Here is a 15,496-nt window from a genome sequence, read left to right as displayed (position 1 = left end):
TTACTGTCCCACAACACAGGAACTGGATTTTAGAGTCACCTCAACAGACATAGTAACCCTCACATATGCCAAGCATGTGGAGGCGGAAGCAGGAGGCTCTGAGTTTAGAGCTAGCCTGACTGCAAAGTGAGCTCTCTCTCTCTCTCTCTCTCTCTCTCTCTCTCTCTCTCTCTCTCTCTCTCTCTCTCTGCCTCTATCTCTTCCTCCCTCCCTCTCTCTCTCCCTCTCTCTCTCCCTTTCTCCCTCTCTCTCTCTCCCTCTCCCCCATCTCTCCCCCCTCTGTGTGTGTCTCTGCCTCTGTTTCTTTCTCTCTCTCTCTCTCTCCCTCTCTCTCCCTCTCTCTCCCTCTCTCTCCCTCTCTCTCTCTCTCTCTCTCTCTCTCTCTCTCTCTCTCTCTCACACACACACACACACACACACATGAAAAAGAAATGAGTCACTAAAACTTTGTCATTTGAAAAACACACAAACTTGGACATCTGTTTTGTATCATTTTTCCAATCATAATAAATCCTCCAGACAGCTCATAGAGCCCTTCCCTGTGTCCATGCTTCTGCCCTCCTTCATTACAATAGAATACAGAACAAACATCACCCGGTGAGAGCTTTGCTGACAGCCGAGTCCTTGACTGTCTACTTCATGGCATGCACCATGTGTGGTCTGCACTTACTGAAAAGCCCAAGACCCAAATGGCTATTACTTGTGGGTAGATAGATCACGCTCCGTGGGCAATAAGCTGTTCCATTCGTGTCTCCAGCAGGTAAGCTGCTGCTTTTACTCTTGATTGCAACTTGAGATGTCCACACTCAGCATTCCTTGCTTTGTGATAGCAGTATTTTATTTAAGCATTAGCTTTGGAGACAGTGGCCACTTCAGTAGATGACAACTCACACTGTGGCACAGAAGAATTAGAAAATGAGTGCCCACCTTTAATCCCAGCACTCAGGAGGCAGAGGCAGGTGGATCTCTGCAAATTTGAGGCCAGCCTGGTCTACAGAGCGAGTTCCAGAACATCCACAACTGCAAAGTGAGACCCTGCCTTAAAAACAAAACAAGAATTAGGAAATGGAGGAACTGGAGAATGGCTCAATTGACAAAACCATCTGCCTGTAACATGAGATCCCGAGTTCAGAGCTCTCTCACTTCCATAAAGGTCTGAGCAGTGGCACATGACTTACAGGTCAGCCAGATGAGCTGAGTGAGGGACCACATCTCAAAACAGTGAGGTCCTCACAGGTCATGTACAGGTGAACACACTCATACATGTACACACACACACAATCACACACACACACACACACACACACACAATCACACACATACACACAAGCAGATCCCATGAGCTCACAGGTCAGTCAGACTAGCTGAGTGAGCACTAGTGAAAGATTACATTTCAAAAAGATGAGGTCCTCACAGATTCTGTACAGGTGAGCACACCATACATGTACACACACACACACACACACACACACACACACACACACACACACACCTGTGATCTTTGAGAAGTAGGAACTGTAAGGAAGGTTTTATGGATGAGCCTACCTATACCTACTAAAGACCCCGAAAGGGCAGTAAGTTGCAGGCGTAAGTTGAATGGATGCATTGGCTTAAGCTATGGGCAAACACGTGAGTTGAGTGAGTTTGAATGCCTTTCGGTTATTTCAGTAATAAGAGGCTGTGCCTTCCAGGCCCACCAGAGCAGCGAGCTACACAGAGCGGAGTGAAATTCAGCCCCTTGAGGTGTCTGTTCCCTCCAGGTCTATGCGAATTGTTTTAGGCTCTTCAGCTCCGTCTATGCTAAGGCTCACTCTGTGTATCCCATCGTCCTCAAGGCTCCGTAAATGTGGCTTTAAGCCTCGTCAGGTACAGGTGCTATGTGGCCCGGATTGAGTGGCCGGGATTGAGTGGCTGACGTCTAACAGATGTTGGGAATCTCTCTATACATCCCTCTAAAAGTAAAATGTAGATTAGCAAAAAGCTTAACTAATTCTCCCTCCCTGGCTTCCATGCTGCCTTCTTTAGTGGCCTGGCCCCCAGCCAAGTCCTAAAGAATGTGAAGCAAATTCAGCGGCCAAATTATTTCATTGTAGAAGCAAGTGAGGCATAGATAAGCTTCTGGGACTTATTGACCTGTCATCACTGAGCTTTGCCGGCACCGTACCACGGTACGTATGCGTCATCACTGAGTATGCGTCACCACTGAGTACGCGTCATCACTGAGCTTTGCCCGCACCGTACCACCGTACGTATGCAGCATCACTGAGTATGCGTCATCACTGAGCTTTGCCGGTACTGTACCACGGTACGTATGCGTCATCACTGAGTACGCGTCATCACCGGTGCTGCACGGTTCTCATTGTGCACAGCAACAAGCGTTCACCTCCAGTCTCCCCCAGATGAGAGATTTTCCCCAAAATAACGAACTAACCTTTCTTTTTTTTTTAAACAATAAAAGAGAAATATCTTTGAACGAACAGGACAGGAAATGCGATCACACAGCTCCACAAGAAGGATAAAGGATAAACAGCACCCTGCCTTGCTGACTGCTGACTCCCTCCGAAGCCTGCGGTACAGCTTAGCAGGCAGGTTAGTAAACAGCCCCAGCAAGGTCCTGGCCTTCATCCCCAGCACCTACATCAACTGAAACGATACCAGCTTTATAAAGTGAACAGAGCGGAAACCATTTATTGCCCGCTTTTCATTGTGTTCTCTTGTTTTCTCTGTGCTACAGATTGACCCAAAGTCTAGGACATGCTGAACGAGCGCTCTACCACGGAGTGGCGTTCCCAGCCTTCTGTTTACTTTTGAAATACTAAGATTTATTTTTAGCTCCGTATGTGTGGGTACGCATGCTGTTATGCCCACCTGCGTGAGGGTGCCCGCAAAGGTGTGGCATTCCGCCTAGAGTTAGAGTTAGGAGCAATTGGGAGCTGTCCTGTGTGGGTGCCGAGATCTGCACTTGAGTCCTGTGAAAGAACCATCCATGCCTTTAACCACTGAGCCTTTTCTCCAGCCCCGGTCTGCATTTCTCCATTTTAAGACAGAGCTTCACTAAAGGCCCAAGCCTTGAATTCACTGCAGATGAAACAAGTTTTGAAGTTGGAATCCCCCTGCCTGCACATCCCAAGTGACTGAGATTGTAGGCCAGAACCATTAGCCTGGATCTTCCGGTGACGATACTGTTTTCTGTGAGTCAAGACTACAGTCTGTCTGTCCTCGTTAAAGGATGAAGGGTAGAGTTTTTATGTTTCCTTTTAGCTGATGATATTTGCTACTAATGTGAGTAAAGTTCTTGAGCAAATGTATGGAAAACTACATTGATTAAACAAAAAAATACATTGATTGAAATGGAATATATGTGCTAACTTAAGAGGCAAACTATTGGTCTTCTCTAGTTCAGGGTCAACCTTAAAAGACACAGAATTACTGAGAGTCTGTCACTTGTATTTAAAGTCTGGTGACTTCAACGAATAGTTACAATTTAACAGAGCCATGGTGGCTGTAATCTCAGCACTGGAATGTCTGGTGCAGAATCAGGAGTTCAAGACCAGCCTGCATACAGAGAACCTGTATCCTAAAAGGGAGGGGAGGAAGAAAGAGAAAAAAAAAATCTTCCATTGCCTATATTAATTCGAGGTGCATGATGCCAGCCTACAGGTACCAACAGGCTTTAATTGTACTCTACTTCCATAGAATGTGGGCACACAAGCATCCTTAAATTATTCTTTGTGTTTCTCCCAAAGAACGGTTAGATTTTCAAAGTTAGGGTGTGTTTTTCATTCCCAACATGTTTCAGAATACTTGAAATCCAATGAAAGTCAACAGACGTAGTTGAAATGCTTCCCTTATGAATATAACCATTCTAGCTCCCTGAAATTCAAGGAAAGGAATTATGATCGGGGCTTCCCTTACTAATATAACCTTTCTAAAAATCTTGGATAAAAGAGAAAGCATCACTAAGTATGAAAGACAATGTTGGCCTCGAACCAGGTACTTAATGGGTGAATGCCCTAATCTACAAATCCTTCCAGGCCACACCTGCAAAATCCATATAAAGTTCACAAGGCAAAAGTTAAACAGGGACAGATCCTCTGTCCATTTCATCCCTGGGGTGGGAACACATGTGAAACACCCCTGCAACATCAGCCCCTGCCTTTTTCTGATGTCAGAAAACATCAGAAAACATGATGTCTCCTCCCAGGGTACCAGCCCCCTGCAACCTGGAGTCTCGGCTGGACTCCGGAGCCTGGCTATGCTGTGTGGGTGCCTCACCACCCAGACGCAAGCAGCCACTGCTTAGATCTTAGCTTTCCATTCACCCAGCCAATATGCCTAGGTCAGCACCGTGCCCCTGAAGCCAAAGTGGCAACCAACTTCACATTTTTCTATATGCGTTAGAACCACTTAGCAGAATGGGGAGGTAAATTATTTTAATTTCACTTTCCTCAAGAAATAAGTGTTAAGTTTATGCCTAGAACATTAGTAAAATTCTACATTTTAGAAGTACTGCTGCAAAAAGCTGATCACCCAAACTAGAAATGGTATCCCAGCCTCCTGAGCCATCTTTTGTAGGAGACCCGTGTGCCCTTCTGAAGTGATTCTTAGGTAATACACGAATATTGCTAAAAATTGTATATCCATTGATAGTCTTTTTTTTTAAAGATTTATTTTATTTATATGAGTACACTGTACCTGTCCTCAGACACACCAGAAGAGGGCATCATATTCCATTATAGATGGCTGTGAGCCACCATGTGGTTGCTGGGAATTGAACTCAGGACCTCTGGAGGAGCAGTCTGTGCTCTTAACCACTGAGCCATCTCTCCAGCCCACTGATGGTCTTTCATAAAGAAATTTTATAAAAGGACATACAATTATTATTGCCTATATTTTGTAGATGAAATAATTGAGAAAATAAGATTACTTTGCCATGTTCTCAAAAGGCAACACAAAATCACCATCCAGAACACTTCCACTATGCAAAGGTCAAAATAAAAAGGGAAAGCACTGAGCTGGAGAGGTGGCTCAGTGGTTAAGAGCACTGACTGCTCTTCCAGAGGTCCTGAGCTCAAATCCCAGCAACCACATGGTTGCGACTCCCTTTCTGGTGTGTCTGAAGAGAGCAACAAGTGTACTCACATGCATAAAAATAAAATAAAGACTTTTTTTAAAGGGAAAAAATAAAAAGGAAAAACACAAATCTTTATTTAATATTTAAAAATGCACCATTTCATGCAGGGCTGAGAATGGTAGCCTTTAATCCTAGCAGAGGCAAGAACAACTCTGTAAAGACCAGCCTGATCTACGTTGGGCACTCCACAACAGCCATGGCTACATAGAGAGACCCTGCCTCTAAATGAATCAATACATACATAATACAGGCATGCATACATACATATACACATACATACATACACTAAACACTATGATGTCTCAAATGATAATTGAAACAATAAGGAAAGTGACCACTGTAAGTCTGGAGATAAAAAAAAATAACAACTCATAGAGAGTTTTTCCCCTGCGATATCATATGACTAGAAAGTTTTCCAATCTGACTTCATCCAGCATTTGAACTCAGGTCCATCAAGATCCAAGATGGCGCATGCCACGCCCTCTGAGCTAGGCTATCACAGTGTGATAGAGTCAGGTAGCAGATAGAAAGTAATGATGTAGAACCATTTTTTTAAAGCAAGTTGAAGGGAGGGGGCAGTGAGTGGGAAAAAGCAAGCTGAGAACACTAGACTACCACCTGGTAAGTGTTTGATAAGATCCATAATGGACGAAAAAACTGTTATAATTTAACCTAAACCTCAGGCAAGGCAGAGAGGGAGATTTACAGGGGTTGCTGCCCTCATTTATCCAATAAAAAGAGAGCTCCCCATTTATCCAGAAGAAGAAATAACTCACACATCCCATCGAGTTTTTGTGTAGGTCAGAAACTGAACCTCTTCCAGAGAATTCTATTTTCCTATAACTGCTTTTACAGGGGCCTCTTTCAGGCTACAGAGGATCCAAACAGCATGCGTTAGAGAAACAAAGAAAGCCGTGCTATCACACAGGCTTTTAACTCCTTCAATCATCAGGCTTTTACTGTTTGTTTCCGTTTGTTTGTTTTTCAGTTCATTTTTTTTCCCCAAATAGTCTCATTAGGGTACCTCAACCTTCTGACCAGGAATGTCTGATTATTAACTTTAAGTCTTCCTTCCCCATCATGAGTTCTTGACATCAAGAAAGAAAAGCACCTGACTGTCAGGTCACTCTGTAAGTGGCTCAGCTCAGCCTTCAGTCAACGATTGAGTGGCCGTGTGTCACTGTGAGCTGCATTAGGACTGGATGCAGGCAGATTCGAGGATCGGGGCTTCCCTGATGCTGTCTGCTCTCTGCTGCCGGAACCAGATGCAGCTGTTATGGCAGCTGGCCCCACAGATCTAGAGCCAGACTGAGGTCAGCCTCGCCTACAGAGCAAGTTGCCAAGACTAATCCTAAGAATGTCTTGAAGGAGAAGGGGAAGACATTGCTCTTCCCGGTGTTGCCTGTGAGATTCTAGCACCTGAAGGGCCCGTCCATCTGGAGACCCACAGCAGACCTAGCTGTCGTCTTGTAGCAGAGACAGAGGTTACACAGTATTGACCTTTTTTTTTTTAATTTTCACAAGCAAACTAGAACCAGGCTTTTCAGCGATTTAATTTGAAAGAAGGAAAGTGAAGGTTACTCAGGAATTGCAGTATTTGCCTTCTGCCTTCCCTCTGGATTGCTAGATCAGGTTTTGGAAAAGTGAGTTGCTAGAGGTTATATCTTTTTGGTCAAAAGGCACATTGATTAATTTACCTCAGTCTTCTAGCTATAGTTCTCAGGATGTGCGTGTGTGTGTGTGTGTGTGTGTGTGTGTGTGTGTGTGTGTGTGCCTTCCAGAGTTAGATAAGCATTCCAAAGTACAATGAAATGCAACAATAGGAAACATGAGAGAGTTTAGCGCTCAGAGAGAGAACAGGCTGAGAAATGATTCTAATGAAGAAAGAAAGAAAGAAAAACAGAGAGGGGGGGAGAGAGGGAGGAAGGAAGGAAGGGGAAGGAAGGAAGACAGACAGACGGAAGGAGGGGGGAGGAAGTATTAGAGCTGAGAGGGACTTGCTTTAATTAAACACGTAGCTAACTACGTTTGTTGGTGATATATTTGCTCAAAACCGAGTAGAGACCATGAAGTGTTCAAGCAGCCTAGAATATACACCTGTAAAGGAGTTTCAGTTCCTTAGAATAAAATACGCTGGTGACATTAAGAGTTCCAAGAAGTGTTGAATGCACAAAGTTTCAAGTGGAACAAAACGTTGATAAATCAGCAAGGCTGGTGGGACTCGGAAAGACTTCTCACTGAAGGCTGGTCACAAAGTGCATTCTTAAGTGTTTTCCCTAAAACACACAGAAAGAAATACACTGTACGCCACAGCCCAACGAAAGCAGGCACCACACTGTAACCAAAGCTTCGGCATGAGAACACTCTGACTCGGGTTCTGCGGGCATTACTCCTTTTCTGCCCTTCAAAGTGTGTTCTTCAATCACTAAATCACAACCTAGGGCTGGGAACTTCCACAGCAGACAGAATTTCTGCACACAGGAAATACCTTCCCCAGAGAAGAGGAACCTTTCACAAAGGAGGAAACACTTTCAGCAATTGCATGGACTGCTAACTCTTCCTTACAGCCTCCCCTGGATGACCTTGGCTGTGTGTGACCTTACACCCAGTGGAGTAGTCAGCTTGCCTAGGAATGTGCACCTACCTACCAGTGGCTACTCTATTTGCATTGCAACTTCCTCTAAGGCATTACTGCCATCCCTCTACCATCGCCAGGACTTGGTTTATAGATAGCAAGCTTGAAGCTTGCTTGTCCTTGTGAGCATAAACAAAGATTGCTGTCAAAGAAGGCAAGAGGGCTGGAGAGAGGGCTCAGCGGTTAAGAGCACTGACTGCTCTTCCAGAGGCCCTGAGCTCAAATCCGAGCAACCACATGGTGGCTCACAACCATCTGTAATGAGATCTGATGTCCTCTCCTGGTGTGTCTGAAGACAGCTACAGTGTACCTGTATATAATAAATAAATAAATCTTAAAAAAAAAAAAGACAGCAAAACAAGAATTCTAGATCATAGATCTTTTGTATTTTAGATCCTCAGACTAAAACTCACTGGGGTTTTTTATTTCATCATTTTTTTCTCAAAAATCAAATGTGATAACTGGAGATTTCTCTAGACTGTCTGTCCCTGAGCACAGTGAAGTCCTCTAGTCCTAAGTCCTCTAGTCCTATCCAAGTCAGAGTGTCTGCCATTGGCCAGCCTGGTAAGGACAGGAACTGATTGTCCAAAGGAGGCTACCGATTTTCCTCCAATGCTGCTGTGATTTCTCCATCTCACCTGACCGTACTAATGTAGTTTTCGTCCTAGTTACAGTGATCTGAAAGGCAGCGATTTGGCAGTGGCTGTGCACACCTAAGAAGTCTCAGTGGAACGTTGTCAGCATTCGCCAGCTGCGTGGACACACTGCAGCCATTGCTCTGCTTGCTTAAAGAGAAGAGGGAAGTTAAGGTCAACACCGAGAGACAAAAATATAGAGTTCGCTCATATTGGGTCCTTAGGTCTTATAAGGAAGAGATGATCAAACATTGTTACACCAAGAGGAGATGCTAAGAGTCTGAGGTAGGTGGGGAATGGACTGAGAAGTGCATCTGTAACAGATGGGAGGAAATGAGAAAGCTCTATGGACTGATTAGGTATTCAAAACCCAAAAACATCCTTGGATCTCAAGTTACCCTGCCTTATTTTACCCCAACCCATTATTCTACCCCCTACCACTAAGAATAGGGTGAAGTGTTGGGATTCTTTTTCTCCACCGAATTTATAGCTAATGTCTCTAACTTAGACCACATGCAGGGATTTCTGGACTGCTGTGTAAGGCTCTGCTTCACAAGCAGGTTTGAATCCACCCCAGTACCAACCTTCTCAGTAGATACTAGGGAAGCTCTCTGGTAGACTATGGCTCCCTCTGGGGTCTGTTGCTTATAAAGAGTGTTAGACAGCCTTTCATGCTGTAAAGCTAGTCTGTTTAGACAGCATCCACGCCCACTGGCAGCAGTGTCCCAGGAATTAGCCTTAAGGTAAAGCAGCACACCTTAACAGGCCTCCGTGTCTACACTGAGGCTCTTCTAAAGGAAATAAGAGACCAGTTACACACCAGTTCTGAACATGGCCCAAGGGGTTTTGTCATGAGACTTGAGGACCTGTTCATCATGAGGCTTTAATCAGATCTCATTGTTCATCCTCTGGTGCCAGAGATTAAAATGGTTGAGTAGCTCTGGCCCTTTTGTAAAATTTCAGTAACAAACTGAGCCCCTGCTGCTCTTCCACCCAGATTGTGTAGAGAACGAAATTCACTCACTTTCTTAGAAATCGTTCCACTTGCTTCCAGAGTAATCGCTGGGTCAGATTTGGAAAAGCCAGAGATTTGGTTACACCTTTTGCTCAAAGGGGACAAGGATTGCTTTTTGGGGCCAGAGGGGAGGTGAGGGTTTGGGAGTTCTCCTGTGATTTCTGGTAACTTGTGGAAACTGTTGGATTCCGCGATGAAGGGAAGGGAATGGAAGGGTTGTGGAACGACGACGCCTGGGTGGTTTCCTCGGATCTGGGCTATAGCTGGACTGAGGGGTCTGCTGCGAGCTGGCTGGGAAGAAAGAGCAGAAGGCAGCTGGACCGAGGCGAGGCTCAGGGTGGTGACCTGGGAGACCTGGAGACCCGAGACTGTCCGGGGAGCCCCGCGCTGCGTCCTCCTCGCAGAGCAGAGCAGTGGCCTGGCTGTGACTCCCGAGGCTCACACACCCCCTAGCGCCTCACCTCCCAGTGCAATTTTGACCACTGTGTCCCCAGCTGGCCGCCTAAGGCCACGGCCAGAGAGAGCAGAGGCCCACGGTGGGGGGCGGGGGAGGGAGTGTGGAGCCGTGTCATTTCCACCAACTGGGCTCTTTTCCTGACCCAGCCGCTCATCTGTCAGCGCTGTCTCGTTCCTGTTATTTACATCTGTCTTTAGCATTCTAATTACTCGCTTTATTACTTTAGCCTGGAGGAATCCTGTAAAAAACAACGGAGATGAGGATCCTAACCACACAATAAAACTGCCCAAAATCCCCGCCGCACATTATACAGAGCACTTGAGTATTTGTGCTGTTCTATGACCTCAATATGTCCTTAAATTGATCTTATTATATCTTTCTTTCTCCGTTCTCCGTCTCTGTTGTGTGTGTAATGAACTCTTTTAAGGTGTGGACGTGCGAGAGAAGACGCTGTTCCAGAAATGATGAGAAAGATTATTCTTACAGAGGGAGGGAAAGAAGGGGCGAGGAAGAGCAGGAGGGCTTGGGACGCCCCTCCCCCACGGCCTAAACTACGGTTTCATTTCCACTCTAGCAGAATAGAGCCTTCCTGGCACCCAACCTTCTAAGCTGGAGGAATCTCAGAAATTTAGAGGGGAGAATAAAACTCCTGATGTCTTTCATTATCTGCATTAATCTCTAAGTCCTGGGAAGGTCTCAGGAGGGGGAATGAATTTAGAGTAGAAATAGAAGAGGGGATTCAGAAATTATGGGGGTTTAATTGTTTAATGTAAGAGTTAGAGGGGAGGTGTAACTAAGCCTCTGGTAGCAAGATTCACTGATAAAGTCAAGACTGGCATGGAAAGGAAGCGTCTACAGCCTCCACCCGAGGAAATCTAAGGCAGGAATGCCACTTTCTAACTGTTATTTATTCTTGCCCGTGGAATTATTGTTGCACTCAGTTGCAATTTTCTAGCTGTGCTAATGGTTTTCTTTATTGTGTTACACTAACATAATCTCCTCCTGAAAGAAAATGACAAAATATATGGATTTTTAGATGAATAACTGGGATAATTTATTGGCCTTTATGCTCTTCTGATGGGGTTTTTGATAGATAATGTAATAACATGTACATAATTAAGCGGGTTTGCTATACCTCAGTCAAAATAGGTTCAAGGGCAACATCTTGTCTCCAGGCCTGGAGTTCTCTCAATGGGGAATAAAGAGGTCTATCTCCTAAGTAGGTGCTAAACAGGGGCAGAGCTGTGAAAAAAAGAAACTACACTATGGAGTTCTCCCACAAATGATACCCATTTAACAGTCTCCTTCTTTGAGAGCTCAGCAAAATAAATTGAGAAGAAAAGGCAATTCAAAGCAACACAGGTCTTCCTGGAGAGGTGAATGGTGGACTCTCAGACAGGGAGTGGGCCATGGAAGACTCCTTAGAGGGCTTAAAGCTGCTCCTGTCCAGGGAACTAGGAGCCATATAGGAAATCATTGATTCTGAACTTGGTCACCAAATGCCCCTTAGCCCTGGTTTCTGGAGGTTGCCCATTCAAGGCATGGTGTGCTTGCTCTTCCAAACTCATCTAAATTACATCAATAACAGAGCGCACTCTTTAATGAGCTCTCAACTTTAAAGACTTGAAGGATATTAACAAGCCGCTTGACAAATGGTGCTTAGAAGCACATTAAAGACGATGCTAATGGAGCGCATAATGACGGCTAATTTTCGATCAGATATAAATTAGAGCCCCAACAGTTATTTGCCTTAAGGACTTTATGTAAATGATTCTGTTCTGTATAAACTGAAAAGCGAAGAGAGCCTTGCCATTTTAGCAATCCTTGTGGTTATGATTAATACATCTGCAAAAGAGCTGGGCAGAGACAACTGATGGCATTTCTACCCAAAAGTCAGGGTCTTTGAGTAGTGAATATAAAACCATATCCATGTGTGTTTCTCTAAGAAAAAGAAGAGAGTCCTTGGTGCCTTCTTCGACTAAGCTTAAGAGTGTCACAGAACGAGAATATCTTGTTCATTCTTCCTTTCTCTTTTCCCAACACCCTAAACCCAAGACCCAGGATAGTCACACAGTTCTGCTCTTCTCTGGAACTCTAATCTCTTTCCCAGAACTCCAATCTGTCTCACGTGCTTTCCAACCAACATCACCCCTCAAAGCTGGGATCTGAGCTTCACGCATCACGTTTCAGGATCCGGTGAGATTTTGCTTAATGTGAAATTGCTTGAGATCATTTCCCCCTAGCTTGGCACGAAATTTCACAGTCTGTAAAAGTGTGCTGGAAAGAATGGTGGGAAGGAGGAGAAAGAAGATGGAGATGCAGTAGTAAGGCGGAGGGAGGAGAAACAAAAATCTGAGAGTAATGCCTATGGGAAAGGCCGGAAGAAATCTAAGACAAAGAAGTGAGGGAGCCCTCAGGCTCATTCCCTCACGTAGCCTGCTCTGTTCTTCTGCATTTAGACACTATACAATAAGTCTTAAGGTATCACCACGAATGGCTGTGTGACCAGACTCTTAGCTCTTTGTTCCTCCTAACCTCTTCTGATGATCCATGGGAAGCTAGTGGGGAAGGGCACTCTACGTTGTTCTCTCCACCCAGTTTCTGCTGGTAGCCATGTGTTGGAAGGAGGTTATGTCTAAAACTAGACTTCCTGACACTTCGTTCATTTGGCTTCAGTTTTCAAGGATACTACCCTCTCCTGGAGAAGGCAAAACACTGGAGAACTGGACCCATACGAATGGATTTGCAAAACCCGGAAAGCCTGCCTGCTTGGCCTTGTCAACAGCCTGTTGATTGTAAATTACAAACAAACAAAATCCTGACCTTACCCCAGCTGCAAAGCCAAACAGTGCTATCTCTATGTGGATTCTCTGTCTTCTAAATGACTCAGTGTAGACTTGGGCAGGACCAGTTTTATATGCAACTCATGAATGACACTAAAGCTGATGGCAAAATTCTGTTTCAATAAGTGGCAGAAGCTTCTAAGATTTCCTCATCCATCTGAGAGAAGAGGGGAGGGGAGGAGAAAGGTGAGGGACTAGGCACTAAAGAGACTTCTAGTCCGATTAAATCATTTTGTCTTGCAGTAACGGATACCTAGTGGCCATAGTTAAGTGTTGTGGTGGAAGGTTGCTTCTGACCATCATTACTAAGTTGTGAAATAGCTTCCGATTGAGGCCCAGTAAATATGACTGCTCTGAGTTTCCATTCAATCTGACTGCTCTGCCTTCTAAACCCCAGACCCCAATTACAACTATTTCTCCTGATAAAGGATGTTGGAGAAACATCCTGACATTCTTTTTCCACCCACTAATTTCTAAGCTGCTAAGTTTGTAGCAATGGGGAAAATCTCCAGTTTCCCTCTGCCTTGGATTGTCTTGTATTCTGGTGCCAAAATCAGACAAGGAAGCCATATTTTTGAAAAAAGAAAGCTAATAGTTATTTAAATCACAATGTGAATAGCAAAACCATGGAATTCTGGTCTCACCTGGTTTCAAGAAGAAAGGTGGCTAAGTTTTCCCAGTGGGAAGCAACTGTTTGTGACACTTTAGCTCAGAAATCCTCCTTCCTCCTAACATCTACAGTTAATGGACCATCGTGTTGGAGACATCATTTTCTTTACAGCAAATCAACACTTATTACCAAAACTAATTACAACTTATGGGGGAGGGAGCATTTTGGCTCCTCTCCTCACAATATTGGTGAAACAGGATCCTCTGCATGCTGCAGGGAAGCCCTGTATCACTGGGACTATTTCCCTGTTGTTCTTTTCCATTGTAATAGTAACCTAGGGAGGTAGAAGAAGGATCATACCCCCCACAGTCCCTTTGGGGAGAGTAGAGATTCTGTACCATGCCTCCTCAAGTTCTCCCTCTTTCTTATCCAGCTCAGAATCTCTGAGTGAATCCTAGAGGGGGATGTTTTACTAAAAGAAAGAAAGAAAGAAAGAAAGAAAGAAAGAAAGAAAGAAAGGAAGAAAGAGAAAGAGAGAAAGAAAGAAAAGCAGTATAGGCTGAGGGAAAATTAAATTATTTAAGAAATGGAAGGATAAGCTGGGATGGTGGTACATTCAATCCAAGCAGGTGGGAGACAGAGGTAGGTGCATTTCCATGAGTTCAAGGCCAGTCTCAGCTACAAAGCGAGACCGTGTCTCAAAAAAAAAAAAAAAAACAAAAGGAAGAAAGAAAGAGAGGAAGAAAGAAGGAAGGAAAGAAGGAAGGAAGGGGAAAGAGGGGGAAAGAAAAGGATGACAGAAAGGAAAGGAGGGAGAAAGAAGGGAAGGAAAGAAGGAAGAAAAGAAAGAGAAAAGAAGGAAGGAAGGAAGGAATCCCTCCAACAATGCTGTGATTAAAACCTCTCAAAACTGCAAGGTGAAGAAATGATAGAAGAAAATCCAAGTTACCAAGCAGTCTCTCTGAGTTCACTTATTGCGCTACTTAAGAAAGGTGAGAGCTTACTTAAGAGCACCAGCACAGGCTCCCCTGAAACTGCTCTCCCAGACGGAACCAAATGCCCAGTTAGAGGCAGCTTCTCCTTCTCTTACAGACTCCAGAATGTTGGTGAGGGGAGAAAAGCAGCTGCCTTCATCCTGATATCAGGTGAAGAAGGACTCCTCTTCAGGAACCGAAGGAAGTTAGCCACCTTGGTTACTGTTGATAAGACTCTCACATTTGGTATCTAAATAAGACCAGAAGCAACATGTTAGCCAGCCTGCCCTCCCTGGAAGGCAATATAAACTTGTGGAGGGGGGGGGGGGGCCTGAAGCTCTGAATCAAGTTCGCTGAAAAGAACCCTTGAGCTAACTGAGATCCCTCATCCCTGCTGATCACAATGGCCAACAGTGCTTTCCAGTTTTCAGAGAGGCAGGGATGTTTTTCACCTTTGGAGTTAAAAGGTGTTGCACTTAGACGTCACCGCTGGTTTCTGAATAAGGACCAATGATTGAGCAAGAACGCCTGTAACAGATAAAGTCAAAACCGGCAGATGCACTGGGGACAAAGAGGTAGAAATAGACCTGAGTCTTCAGTGTGTTCACTAGAGAAGAGGGGTGTTGGTTAGAATGAGAAGAGACTCCGTGCGAGTCTAAACTTTCACGGTGGGGGTAGAGGTGGGGGTAGAGGTGGGGGGAGTTCTCTCAGGCTACACTCATGAGCCTCCATCCTCCTACAATGTACTGTAGGAGAGCATTGTGTGTGAAAATAGGAGTTGAAGTCGAGGCTTTGAGTGTCTGAATCTCTGAATGACTTCAAATCCAAGCCTGCAAAAGATTTGGCAAACTTTGTCCCTTCTCCACACCATGTAAAACACGCATCCTGTCTCTACTTCTTGTGAAGTGATTTGGCTCAAGCACCTCTACAACCCAGGCCTGACTGTGTCACACTATGAGGCTGACTAGTCACCACCAGGGACAGTCACTCCACTCCCACCCCAGGATAGCTAATCAGAGCCCCCTGGAGTTGATAACTAGGAAGGCCAAGCACCAGGAATGCAGCAGGAAAGATGCACAGTCTGGACGAGGGTCAGCAGGAAAGCCCTTACATCCTGGCCCCGGGTGTCACTGAAATTTCACCATAAGGCGATCAGTTTTTGGCAAAAGGGTTCTTCCACCACTTATACCTCC

The sequence above is a fragment of the Rattus norvegicus genome, chromosome 19, assembly GCF_021556685.1.
Source record: "Rattus norvegicus strain SHRSP/BbbUtx chromosome 19, alternate assembly SHRSP_T2T, whole genome shotgun sequence".
Lineage (NCBI taxonomy): Eukaryota > Metazoa > Chordata > Mammalia > Rodentia > Muridae > Rattus > Rattus norvegicus.
This window is presented reverse-complemented; position numbering follows the sequence as displayed.